Below are 12,162 nucleotides of genomic sequence, written 5' to 3'. Positions count from 1 at the left end.
TTCTTTTGAAAGTTGAATTTCGCTTGAAACATCGTGTTGCGATTTGATAACCGGAGGTCTAGCATACCTTATCTTGACCGGGTCCGCGCTAGAGGCTCCTTCGAAGTAGAAATGCCTATTTCAAATACCCGATGGGGGAAAACCCCCTACTAATCCGTTCGAAGGCACAACGATTAATAGGGGTAAACCCTGCACTCTTAGACTTCCCTGTTAGGGTCTTTACGAAGATCTGCATCTTTGCACACACAAACACTCTCTCTCTCTCTCTATATATATATATATATGGCTGCTATGAGGCAGCTTTGGTTGACTTGTAAGTTTTGATTGTAAACAATAATCCACTAATACACATGAAATGATGCCATCTTCCAGGGGATTTTTTTAAGAAAAGGTTTCTAGGGGTGGTTGGCCTCCTCATCTTTGGCGGATGATTTTGTTTACAAATTCAACAACCCCTAATTCTGTTTGCTTAATTCAAAAGGAAATTTGATTAAGTACCACCATTTTATGTGGTTAACTTTACTGTTGTTCAAAAAAAAAAGTATGTTGATGAAAAAGAGGCTGTGATGAACTGATGATGATGATAAAGCTTGATGCGAGTGGATTGGAGCTAAATTGAGATTATCCGCATCTTGGCTGGGCAAATTTAATAATAATTCATCTGGATGGTAATGTGAAACTAGTTGTCTTTTATATTGCAACCGGAAAGTGTATTTGCAGCCATGGTGGATATATCCCCTTTGTTCCATTATCTGAGCCTCAAAAATATTTATCCTATTTTTAAAGTTGAATCTTTTTTACAAGTGTTTGATGGTTTATGTTTTTCTAAATCTAGATCAAGTGTTTTTTACTTACTGAAACTGATGGCAGGATTGCTAAATGAATGTGGATACATTAAATAAGCTGATTTAAGAGTGCTTAACAAGGAATAATGACGGTTAAAAAGGTATATTTAAAAAATAGTGAAAGAGACAATGAAGTTATGTTTCATGGTTGTTGAATGTATATTGCTGGCGATGATGATACTTATCTACAATATCTTAGAAGTTTTATTTTTCCGAGCATAAATCGGATAATGGGTGAATTCGGGCCATATCTTGGTGGGGCATACACCCCAATCTGAGCTGTTATTATAGTTTTGGTGTTTGCAGCCATGGCGGCATTTCTGATCTCTTTTATTCCGGTTTCACACACACACACACACACACATATATATATATATTTGCAGATCTGAACCTAATATATGACACCCAAATGTTATCTGAGTTAATTTCATTACATACTCCTGGGGTATATCATATTATCAAGGCTGATACATGTGTTTTTTATGTCATTACATCCCCTATGGTGACACACACACACACTTCCACTCTCTCTATGGCTGCTGTAAGTCAGATTTGGTTGACTGACTGTAGGTTTTGATTGTAAACAAAAATCCACTCGTACATATGAAATGAGGCCATCTTTTAGAGGAAGCTTAAAAAAAGGTTTCTAGGGAAATTTGATATAGTACTATCATTCTTTATGGTTAAGTGTTGTTGCTGTTAAAAAAAAATGGTATACTGACGAAAAAGAGGCTGTGATGATGATGATAAGCTTGATGTGAGTGGATTAGAGCTAAGTTGAGATGTATCCGCATCTTGGCGGGGCAAATTTAATAATATCTGTCTGGATGGTAATGCGAAACTAGTTGTTTTTCTCATTTCAATCAGGAAGTGAATTTGCAGCGATGGCAGATTTATCCTCTTTGTTCCATTGTTTACATATCTATATATTATCTATCTGAGCCTCAGAGTTAGTTCTATCTTATCTTCAAACTTGACTCTTTACAAGTTTTTGATGGTTTCTGTATTTCCAGACCTAGCTCAAATTTTTTTACTTAAAATGTTTTTACTTAGAAATAAGCTTATTTACTTTTAGGGTGTCATAAATTTCCTCCAATAGATTTATGATTCTTCTTGCTTGTGAGAAGGCGTCCTTGCGTGCTTTCTATGCTTAACAAAGAATAATGAGACATAAAGAAGTATTTTTAAAGTATAGAGAAAGAGATGCTGATGGCATTGGCAGGGCAAACCTGAATCTGTTTTAGCCATGGTTTTGTCTCGTCTTCTTTTCTTGATTTGAGATTTGCATTTGCACCTGTCCAGCGGCCGTCGGTGCGGATCTTGGTGGTAATAGCAAATATTCAAATGAGAACTTTGAAGGCCAAAGAGGGGAAAGGTTCCATGTGAACGGCACTTGCACGGTTAGTCGATCCTAAGTCTATGCTATCTCTTCGACTTTTATAAGTTTTGTATTTGAAGAATGGTTTCTAGGTTTACAAAAGTAATGTGTTTGGTTTTGGTTCGCCGTGGGGTGGTAGGGCACAATCACATGTATAAAATGAGGTTTGAACCGGGAACCAAGGTGCTGTTAGGCCAAGGCTCACTGAGTAGCATTGCTTATTGAAACTCTTCGTTGTAGATTACAATAGATAATCAAAGTGGATATTTAGATGGTGTCGGATAGAGTAAGGAGTATATGCCGAACAAGGAAGCATGAGACATGATTGAAGATGTTATGTATTTAGGTTTTTCGGCAAAGCATAGCTTACTGAATAATATGTCAAGTTTGGTATGCATCTTGGCGAGGCAATCCAGGCTGAATTGCGATCCTCACAATGGCTCCTCCCCTTTATTTGTTACCAGATCTAATATACAAGCCTGTAACCTCATGTTATGCTGGCTTTTCTAGTTTTATAAAGCTTTTGATGTTGCAATGTAAGAAATTTCCTCTTGGATGTAATGAAGCATGTTTGAGCAAATGGTTTGGTCAAACATCAATCTTTGTGTCTTTGTGATTTCCTTTAGAAGGCAACAACCCGTGAGCTTTCCAAAAACAATGCATCTGAGTGATGCTAAGGTTATCCATATCTTGGCAAGGCAATATATGGATTTTCGCTGATTGTGTAGTGAAAATAGAGGTGAATCATCTCTCTCACAGTGCAGGTTTTATCTCCTCCTGTCAATTGTTTACTAGTAATATCAAAGGTAAGGGCTTTTCATAAATGTTTAAAAAAAGACCCTCCAACTCTGGTCGAGAAAAGAAGCTTAAACTAGATGAATCTCGTTTGTTCGATATGGGTGTTTTCTGGATTGCTTATTATGGGTTATCAAGAACAATATCCAATCTCATACATATGCGGGATAGAGAGGTAAGATATCGATAGCAATATACTCTTCTAGATTGAAATTGCTTATTGTAATTGTTTTATGCGTTTTGATATGGTAACAAGCAGTTTTAAGGATGCTGGGGTTGTACCTGATAGACTACTATCACATGCTTAAGGACTCCTGGCACATCACACAATTAAAAAAGCGAGAAAGAGGAGATGAAGTTAGTGCTATGTGTTTAAGTTTTCTAAGTAAAGCATAAATTACCCAATAATGGGTGAAAGTAGCTAGGCCCATATCATGGCAAGGCCACCCCAATCTTGCAGTGTTGGAGGCTTGGAGCTATGGTGATGTTTGATACCTTTTCTTTTTTCTCTCTGATTCAGGGTCGCTCATCCACGATTAACTTGTGCTGTCATGAAATGATATAAAGTTTTAGATTTTCGATGTAAACATTTTCCAGTAATATCATTGATTTTCGACTTTTGTTACCATTAAGTTTGATCTTTTATATCATGTGTGACATCCATCTATAGATATCTGCATGCTCCAAGTGCATAGTGACAATGACAATTCTATATTAGGCTAGTGTATTCAGCAATTGCACTATCAAGAAAAAGAAATACTTCATGTTCATAAAACAGTAACACAATGATTGTATACAAGACATTGAATATGAAAGCAATACATTCCGAAAACTTGATCCCTAACAATATACAACTATCCATGAGTTAACAATTCCAAATAAACCTCCCAAACAAAGTTCAATGAGAACGTATAATTAAACACTACTTTAATGATGCTAACATTTACTTCAACAGCCAATTTGATTGAAGATATCACATAACAAGAAACATGTTTGAATAGATAGCGAGCGACAACCAAGCATTTTAAATGGTTTGGAGTAACACATTCTGTTATCATTTATCAAGAATGCATGGTCTTGTACAACACTTAGGAATACCGAATACACAGTAATTGAGTAATTGCTGACGCGACATATGAATAATTGCAAATGGGCAAACAAACGGGGAGCTGAGTCATTATGTATTTTATTTTATGTATACGACTTATATAAAGATGTATACTTGAATAACTGAATAAGCCGCCTACACTCCAAGACATCAGAAGGTTATACACAAAGCATGAAGAGATTTATGGGCTTCCAAGAATGCTAAGAAGCATTGGCCATGGAGGAATTGTCGAACCATATGAAAAGTTAATACATAAAAGGTGTTGGAAGGTCGTTTAATCATACTAGAAGTAGTTGTCTTATATGACTTTTGGATTTGAAATGCTTTTTATATTAGAAAGTATGAGTAAACAAAAACCGAACCACCAAAACATATGCAAAAAAACTAAGGCCATGTTTGTTTTTTATAAAAGGTTTGTGTTTGAATCTGAATACCACTTCAGAATGTTAAGAGTTGGTTTAAATATTTGAAATCTGAATCTGAATGGCCGTTTGTTTACTATAAACGTCTGAATATTTATGAACATCCGAATACTTATAAACACCCATTTATATCAATTTATACGTCTATAAACTAGTATTGTTTTAATTTTTCCTTCCCTATAATATAATACAACAATAATCATATACATAAACACCAAAAATTTTAATCATATAAAAATTTCCCATCTAAATACTTTCTACTATAGATATGTAATGTCACTTTTTTCTTCCCTTATTTCACTGCACGAGTTCACGGTGCACACCAACCACACAAATTGATCAAATTGATTTTGAAAGAGCAAAAGGCATTTTTGGTAGTTGTCATGCAATCAAAAAATATTCATCATTGTTTCACATACACATGTACACCCATCCCCATCAAGTTGGCACTGATCCGAAATTCATACCCAACACAAAAATCATAATCGGCTTCATCTATGCGATCCGAAATACATAAATAACATCAACACAAAAATTCTTTCTCTTCCGTAAAATCTTTGTGGATTTTTCATCCTTCTAGCCGCCTTTCTCCAGTGACGATGGTGAGGTTGTCTCTGGCGATGGAGGAGCGGTTGTCTCCGGCGAAGGTGATGTGGTGATGTGGCTGTCCTTGTCTTTGTAGTCAAAAAGATGCAAGTTTTTGTCTGACCGATTTTGATGTTATTAAGATGTAAGTGCCTCTGGATCTGAGGGAAAAACAAACGTCTCCCAATCTCGAAACCTCTGACCGAATAAGAGATTAGAGGTTTTTTAGAGCTTTTTCAAGAAAACAAACGGGCCCTAACATAAAACCGAACCGACCAAACTATATTTTAATATATTTTATATCTATATCAAACTACATTTATAGTTACTATGCACAACCAACCAATTTGTTTTATAAAAATGGAACATAGTATCCGCGCGTTGCGATGAAATTTTATAACTACTTTTTTGGATGAAAATACATTGGTGAGTGTGTCAAAAATATAGCTTATGAGATTTTGTCGCTTGTTTTAAAACCATATACAAAAATCAATGCTAATTAATATATAATCAATTACAAATTGATAAAAAAAAATAATGTACTAATATAATAGAGCAAAAAACAAACCAATATAATATTTATACATACACTAAATAATGTTGTAGTGTGTGAACTGTGAAAAGACATTTTGGAAACCAAAAATATGCTGAAAGGGGTTGGGAACAAAAAAAAATGAGTAAAGTCTTAATCCAATTCTCATTATAAGGGGTTAAAGATTTAAACTAATTTTAACACCTAACAGATATAATTAGTTGATAGAAAACATCCATGTATTTTAGTTTTTATATCATATTTTTCATTTTGAAAGTTAAATTTATAACATAATAAAAAAAATTAAAAAAATGTAAAAGAAAAAAGACACTAACCCAAAACGAACCAAGAAACCAGACTGAACCAAAACCGAATCCAATGGTTTTAATTTTCTAAAAACCAAGAGTATCGGTTTCAAATTTTGGTTTTAGGCCAAAACCGGTCAATGTGCACCCCTGCGCACCCCTGATCGGACAAGGAGTCAAGGACATCAACATGTTAAAGTTACCAATTGTAAATTTGTAATTGGAGTGCCAAAAATGTAAGAAGCAATTACAATGAGGTTAAAAAGGGAAATGAATAGATTTCTACAAGCATGGTACCCGCGCAATGTGACGGCGGTAACAGCGAAGATGATATAGTGGGGTTGGTGACGCGTGATGATGACACCAACAATTGGTGTCGAGTGGTGTAAGTTGATATTAAGATAATAGAATTATTTTATAAGATAAGGACTTAGAATGTAAATTAGCAAGATAAGGGTTTAAGATGTAAATTAATTCATTAAGGGCAAATTTGGTAATTTATAAAAACCCTTCCATGGTGAGGTGTTTATTAAGGACATTTTGTTAATTTCACATGTGATATTTTGGTAACACTTTCCATTTTGAAGGGGTGTATAATCTTTAACTAGAGTATAATGAGGATAACTTGGATGATGTTAACATTATTTTGGTTGGATGATGTTGCTGTCACAAACCATTAAAATCATGGGACGCTTTTTGACATGTGTAGAATTTAATTTAAGTAAGTTTGTGAGAACAACATCATCCAACAAAGATGATTATTTCCCCACAATAAAATTGTTATCAGTCCAAAGTGGAGTCAAAATGGGGGCACATATGCTCGGGAAATAACGGAATGAGGCTCCGGCGAGAGAGAGAGAGAAAAAAAGAGGGTAGGTTTCAAAAGGGTGGTTGCCCCCTCGCTCTGTCACTCTTTCTTGCCACTTTCATGATACGTTGTCGTTTCATGTTTGAGCCCTTGATTTCTATTTAGCTCCCCCATTAATCAATCAATCAATCAACAACCCTTATAAAAATAATAATAATAATACGAGAAACAACATGCATGTACTCTGCTCTGTCTGTCTGTCTGGAATTATCATATATATATATATATATATTTCTGCTGGCTGGTTGATGAATGAATATTAGTGGCGATGATGATACTTATCTGCAATATCTTTCCGAGCATAAATCGGATAATGGGTGAATTCGGGCCGTATCTTGGCGGGGCAAACACCCCCATTTTTTGAGTGATTATTATTGTAGTGTTGGTGTTTGCAGCCCATGGCGGTATTTCTGATCCCTTTTTTCCGGTTTCAATTATATTTGCAGATCTGAGCCTAATATCTGAGTTAATTTCATTACATGCTCCTGGGATATGTCATATTATCAAGTTTGATACCTTTGTTTTTTTTTTTCATCATTACATCCCCTATGTTGACTTTTTGCATCTTTAGGAATATCTGAATCTTTTCACACACACACACACACTCTCTATGGCTGCTGTAAGTCAGATTTGGTTGACTGACTGTAAGTTTTGATTGTAAAAAAAATCCACTCGTACATATGAAAATTGATACAGTAGTATCATTTTTTGTGGTTAAGTGTATATTGATGAAAAAGAGACCGTGATGATGATTATGATAAACTTGATGCGAGTGGATTAGAGCTAAGTTGAGATTTATCCGCATCTTGGCGGGGCAGATTTAATAGTAATATCTATCTGGATGGTAATGTGAAACTAGTTGTTTTTCACATTGCAACCAGAAAGTGAATTTGCAGCCATGGCGGATTTATCCTCTTATTTCCATTGTTTACATATCTATATCAATCTGAGCCTCAAAGTGAAAACAATAGGTTTCTCATCACTGAAAATCATCGTGCATCATGAAATCATGGTGCATCAATTGTTTCGTGAATCTTCATGCATCAATTTAACCATGATCTAAGAGTCAAGATCTTATCCTATTTGTGTTACTTTAATACTTGTTTTACTATACCCAACCCCTATATATATATATATATATATTTATATCTGACTGGCTGGTAATTGAATGTATGTTAGTGGCGATGATGATACTTATATGCAATATTTAAGTTTTTTTCCAAGCAAGATCGGATAATGGGTGAATTCGGGCCGTATCTTGGCGGGGCAAACACCCCCATCCGAGTAATTATCATACTTTTGGTGTTTGCAGCCCATGGCGGTATTCCTGTTCCCCTTTATTCCGGTTTCACGTATATTTGCATCTGAGCCTAGTATAACAAGTGTTAGCATTTCGAAACTATATTGATAGCTTAGCTTTCGAATTGTGGAACACTAATAGATAGTCCTTTATCTTATGTCTCAAAAGAGACCTGGGAATCGAATCAAGACCTTTTATAGGAGGGTTTCCTTGAACAGGGCTCCCTCTTTATTTACTAGTTTACATAGTGTTGAAATAACCATCACCAAATGGTCTAGTGCCAGGATCCGTTTTCAAGCTGCTTGCCTTCAAAAATCAGCTTCTGCTAGTCAGGACTCAGGTGGGATCTTGGCCTTCACATTATCGATGGTATCTTTTTTTTTTTGAAAGGTGAATTTCTCTTGAAACTTCGTGTTGCAATCTGACAGTGGGAGGTCTTCACGAAGATCTGCATCTTTGCACACACAAACACACTCTCTCTCTCTCTCTCTATATATATATATATATGGCTGCTATGAGGCAGCTTTGGTTGATTGTAAGCTTTGGTTGCCCTCCTCATCTTTGGCTGATGATTTTGTTTACAAATCCAACAACCCCTAATTCTGTTTGCTTAATTCAAAAAGGAAATTTGATTAAGTAGCACCATTTTACGTAGTTAACTTTATACTGTTGTTCAAAAAAAAAAAATTGTATGCTGATGAAAAAGAGGCTGTGATGATGATGATGATGATAATGCTTTATGCGAGTGGATTGGAGCTAAATTGAGATTATCTGCATCTTGGCTGGGCAAATTTAATAATACTTCATCTGGATGGTAATGTGAAACTAGTTGTCTTTTTCATTGCAACGGGAAAGTGAATTTGCAGCCATGGCGGATATATCCTCTTTGTTCCATTGTTTACATATCTATATCTATCTGAGCCTCATAAATATTTGTCCTATTTTTAACTTGAATCTTTTGTAGAAGTTTTTGATTGTTTATGTTTTTCTAAATTTAGCTCAAGTTCTCTTTACTTATAAGTTTTTACTTAAGGGTGCTTAACAAGGAATAATGACTCTTAAAAATGTTATATTTAAAGAGTAGAGAAAGAGACGATGAAGTTATGTATCATGGCATTGGCAGGGTAACCTGAATTCGGTTGCAGCCATGGTTGTGTCTCAGCTCTTTTTTTTTTTTATTTAAGATTTGCATCTGCACCCCTCCCCTCAAGTTATGATATCTCTCTGAGTTTTTAGCTTTTGTTTTTGAAGAATTATTTCTAGGTTAATTGCACGAATGTGGGTTAATTTTGGTTCATCACGGGGGTGGTAGGGACCAATCACACGTCTTGAGGTTTGAACCCAGAACCAACTCTCAAGGGGCTGCTTGGCCAAAGCTCACTCAGTAGCTTACTAGCGTTGCTTATTGAAACTCTATTGTAGTTTGATCATTGATAGGATAGATAATCAAGTCTGATATTTGGGATGGTGATGGATAGATTAACTGAATGTCTTACAAGGAAGCATGAGACATGATAAAATCAAATAAGATACCCGATAAAGATTTTGTTATGCATTTCGTTTTTTCAGCAAAGCATCGCTTTCTGAATATTAGGTAAAGTTTGGTTTGTAACTTGGCGTGGGAATCTAAACTGAATTGCAGTCCTGGCAGTGGCTCCTCCCTTTATCTGTTATCAGTATGTTGGTAAGGCAATAATTTGGATGGTTATTGAGTGAAAATAAGTGGTGAATTCTTTTCTCTCATGGTGCAAGTTTTATCTCGTCAATTGTTTACTGATATATTTGACGCTCAAAATATATGATCCCTTTTTTCACCTCGACGCTGTTTTACAAGTTTTCTATTCGGCACATATTTTACAACTTGTCACAGTTTTCTTTATTTTATTGTACTTTTGTTCATGAGTTTTACTAGTGTTATCAAAGGTAGCAACTCTTTATGAATGTTCAAAAGAAGACCCTCTAGCTCTGGTCGAGAAAGAAGCTTAACTGGATGTATTTTGTTTGTTCAATCAGTGGTGTATTTTGGATTTTTGATTCTGAGTTATCAACAACAATATCCAGTCTCATGCATATGCAGGATATGAGGGAGGTAAGATATATACAGTGTAATATGGTCATTGAGATTGAAATCGCTTGTTGTAACTGTTTGCTGCATTTTATATGGTATATATGCAGTTTTAAGGATGTTGAGGATTGTAGCTGATAGACTAATTATCTTATGCTTAACAAGCAATCATAGCACACCAAACAATCAAAGAAGAGAGAAAGAGGCGAAAAAGGTAGTGTTAAGCAAAGTATACATTACTCGTGCGCAATAGTACCAAGGTATCTTCGCAGGGCCACCCAAATTTTGCTGTGTTGGAGCTATGGTGATGTTTAATACCCTTTTTCTGATTTGAAATTTGCACATATGAGGTCTTTCACCCAAAAATAACTTGTCTTGTCTTGTGAAGTTTTATGAAGTTTTGAATTTTTGATGTAAACAACTTCCAGTAATACGAAATGAGATAATTTTAGCAAAGGGATGAAGTAAATGGTTTCTATCAGTAATTTTCCCTCTTTTGTAAGTCCAGTTGTGATTAAACATCGTTCTTTGGGACCTATGACTTTCTCACTAATCAAGAGCCCTTACATATAGGGGTGTTATCGAGCTGAGCTCGAGCTTAGCATGGCTCGAGCTCGACTCGAAAGCTCGACGAGCTTTCAATGTGTAGGCTCGAGCTCGACTCGTTGTACCTACAATACGGCTCGAAAAAGGCTCGATTTTGGCTTGTGTCTATAAACATGACTTGAGCTCGGCTCGAAAAGCTCGAAAATATATATTACTTATAACAAAATTTATACAAATAGCCCTTGTAGAATTAGAAATTTACTATTTAAGAATTATATATATAAATATATACGTAATATATGGAAAGCTTGAAAAGCTCGATAAGTATTCGAGCGGAGCTATGTAAAGCTCGAGCTCGATTCGATAATTATTTGAGCCTTAATTTAGGGATCGAGCTCGAGTTCGAGTTCGAACTCGATAATAGTTCGACTCGATCGAATCGAGCTCGAGTTGTTCGATAAAAGCTCGGCTCGTTGGCAGCCCTACTTACATATCCGTTAATTAGGATTTGAACTAGTCAAGACGAATAGGGTAGCCAGAAATTTGGATTTGAGTTCCAGTAATGTTTTAGAATTGTGTTTTTCTCCCCTGGGGCTTGTAAATTAGGTTGAGGAAATATGAAACGCCCTCACTGATGAGAATTCAAAGCTATGTGATTAGCGGTATAAACTAATCACATAGCTCTACTTCCCATATGCTTTCTGATGAGCTTCTTCGGTTCATTAAGCTTGATGTGCTATTGAAACAGTTGGTTTTGTTACCGACATTGATCTTGTGGTTATTAAGATGGTTATTGTTAGTATAATTTTCCGAAGTTGCTTCTGGTTACCAACATTATGGATTATGTCCAAAAGCTTCGGTTGTTGGAATTATAGTCCATAGGTGTTTTCATTGTACATCCGAAAGACCTATAAATAAGTCAGGTCTTGTATGTTAATTGGGGATCAAGTTCGGATGACTTATTGGTGGAATTTAACCAGTTTGAATATATTTGAGCAAAATTTAGATAATCTGTATCTTGATGAGACAGAATAGGATGGAAAATGAAGATCTGATTGACTTTTTTTAATCAGTTTACAGCCATGGCACATTTATCCTTTATTAATTTGAAACGATAAAGATCTGATTGACTTTGTTGGATCAGTTTGCAGACATTCATCCTTTTTCTATTTGAAGTTTAAATATTAAAAGATTTGGAACTTTATTTATAATATGGAATTTTTTTTTGGTTATTTGAATTTGTTGTTTAGACCAGTTATTTTATTTGAATAGCAAAAGGTTTAGTTCGGTAGAAAAACTTTTAACGCAGTCATACTCGTTGCCCGTATACTAATTATACATCTCATACGGATTCGAATTCGTGACCCATATCCAGAGAAATTCTTCATAGTAACGATACAAAGCATTTATGGT

General features: G+C 35.3%; 2 long non-coding RNA genes across 2 annotated transcripts; both read left to right on the top strand.

The window, feature by feature from the left end:
- Nucleotides 1-653: 653 nt before the first annotated feature.
- LOC122598833 lies at nucleotides 654-3,646 on the top strand. The gene is made up of 4 exons (XR_006323753.1): nucleotides 654-668; nucleotides 871-946; nucleotides 2,068-3,193; nucleotides 3,278-3,646. It is a non-coding gene; the product is annotated as an uncharacterized LOC122598833 (long non-coding RNA).
- A 4,366-nt stretch (nucleotides 3,647-8,012) lies between these two features.
- On the top strand, nucleotides 8,013-10,659 carry LOC122600307. Its single transcript, XR_006324029.1, has 2 exons — nucleotides 8,013-10,227; nucleotides 10,314-10,659. It is a non-coding gene; the product is annotated as an uncharacterized LOC122600307 (long non-coding RNA).
- Nucleotides 10,660-12,162: the final 1,503 nt, after the last annotated feature.

The sequence above is a fragment of the Erigeron canadensis genome, chromosome 5 (assembly GCF_010389155.1).
Source record: "Erigeron canadensis isolate Cc75 chromosome 5, C_canadensis_v1, whole genome shotgun sequence".
Taxonomy (NCBI): Eukaryota; Viridiplantae; Streptophyta; class Magnoliopsida; order Asterales; family Asteraceae; genus Erigeron; species Erigeron canadensis.
The sequence above is the reverse complement of the archived record's forward strand: the minus strand, read 5'-3'. Positions and strand labels throughout refer to the sequence as shown.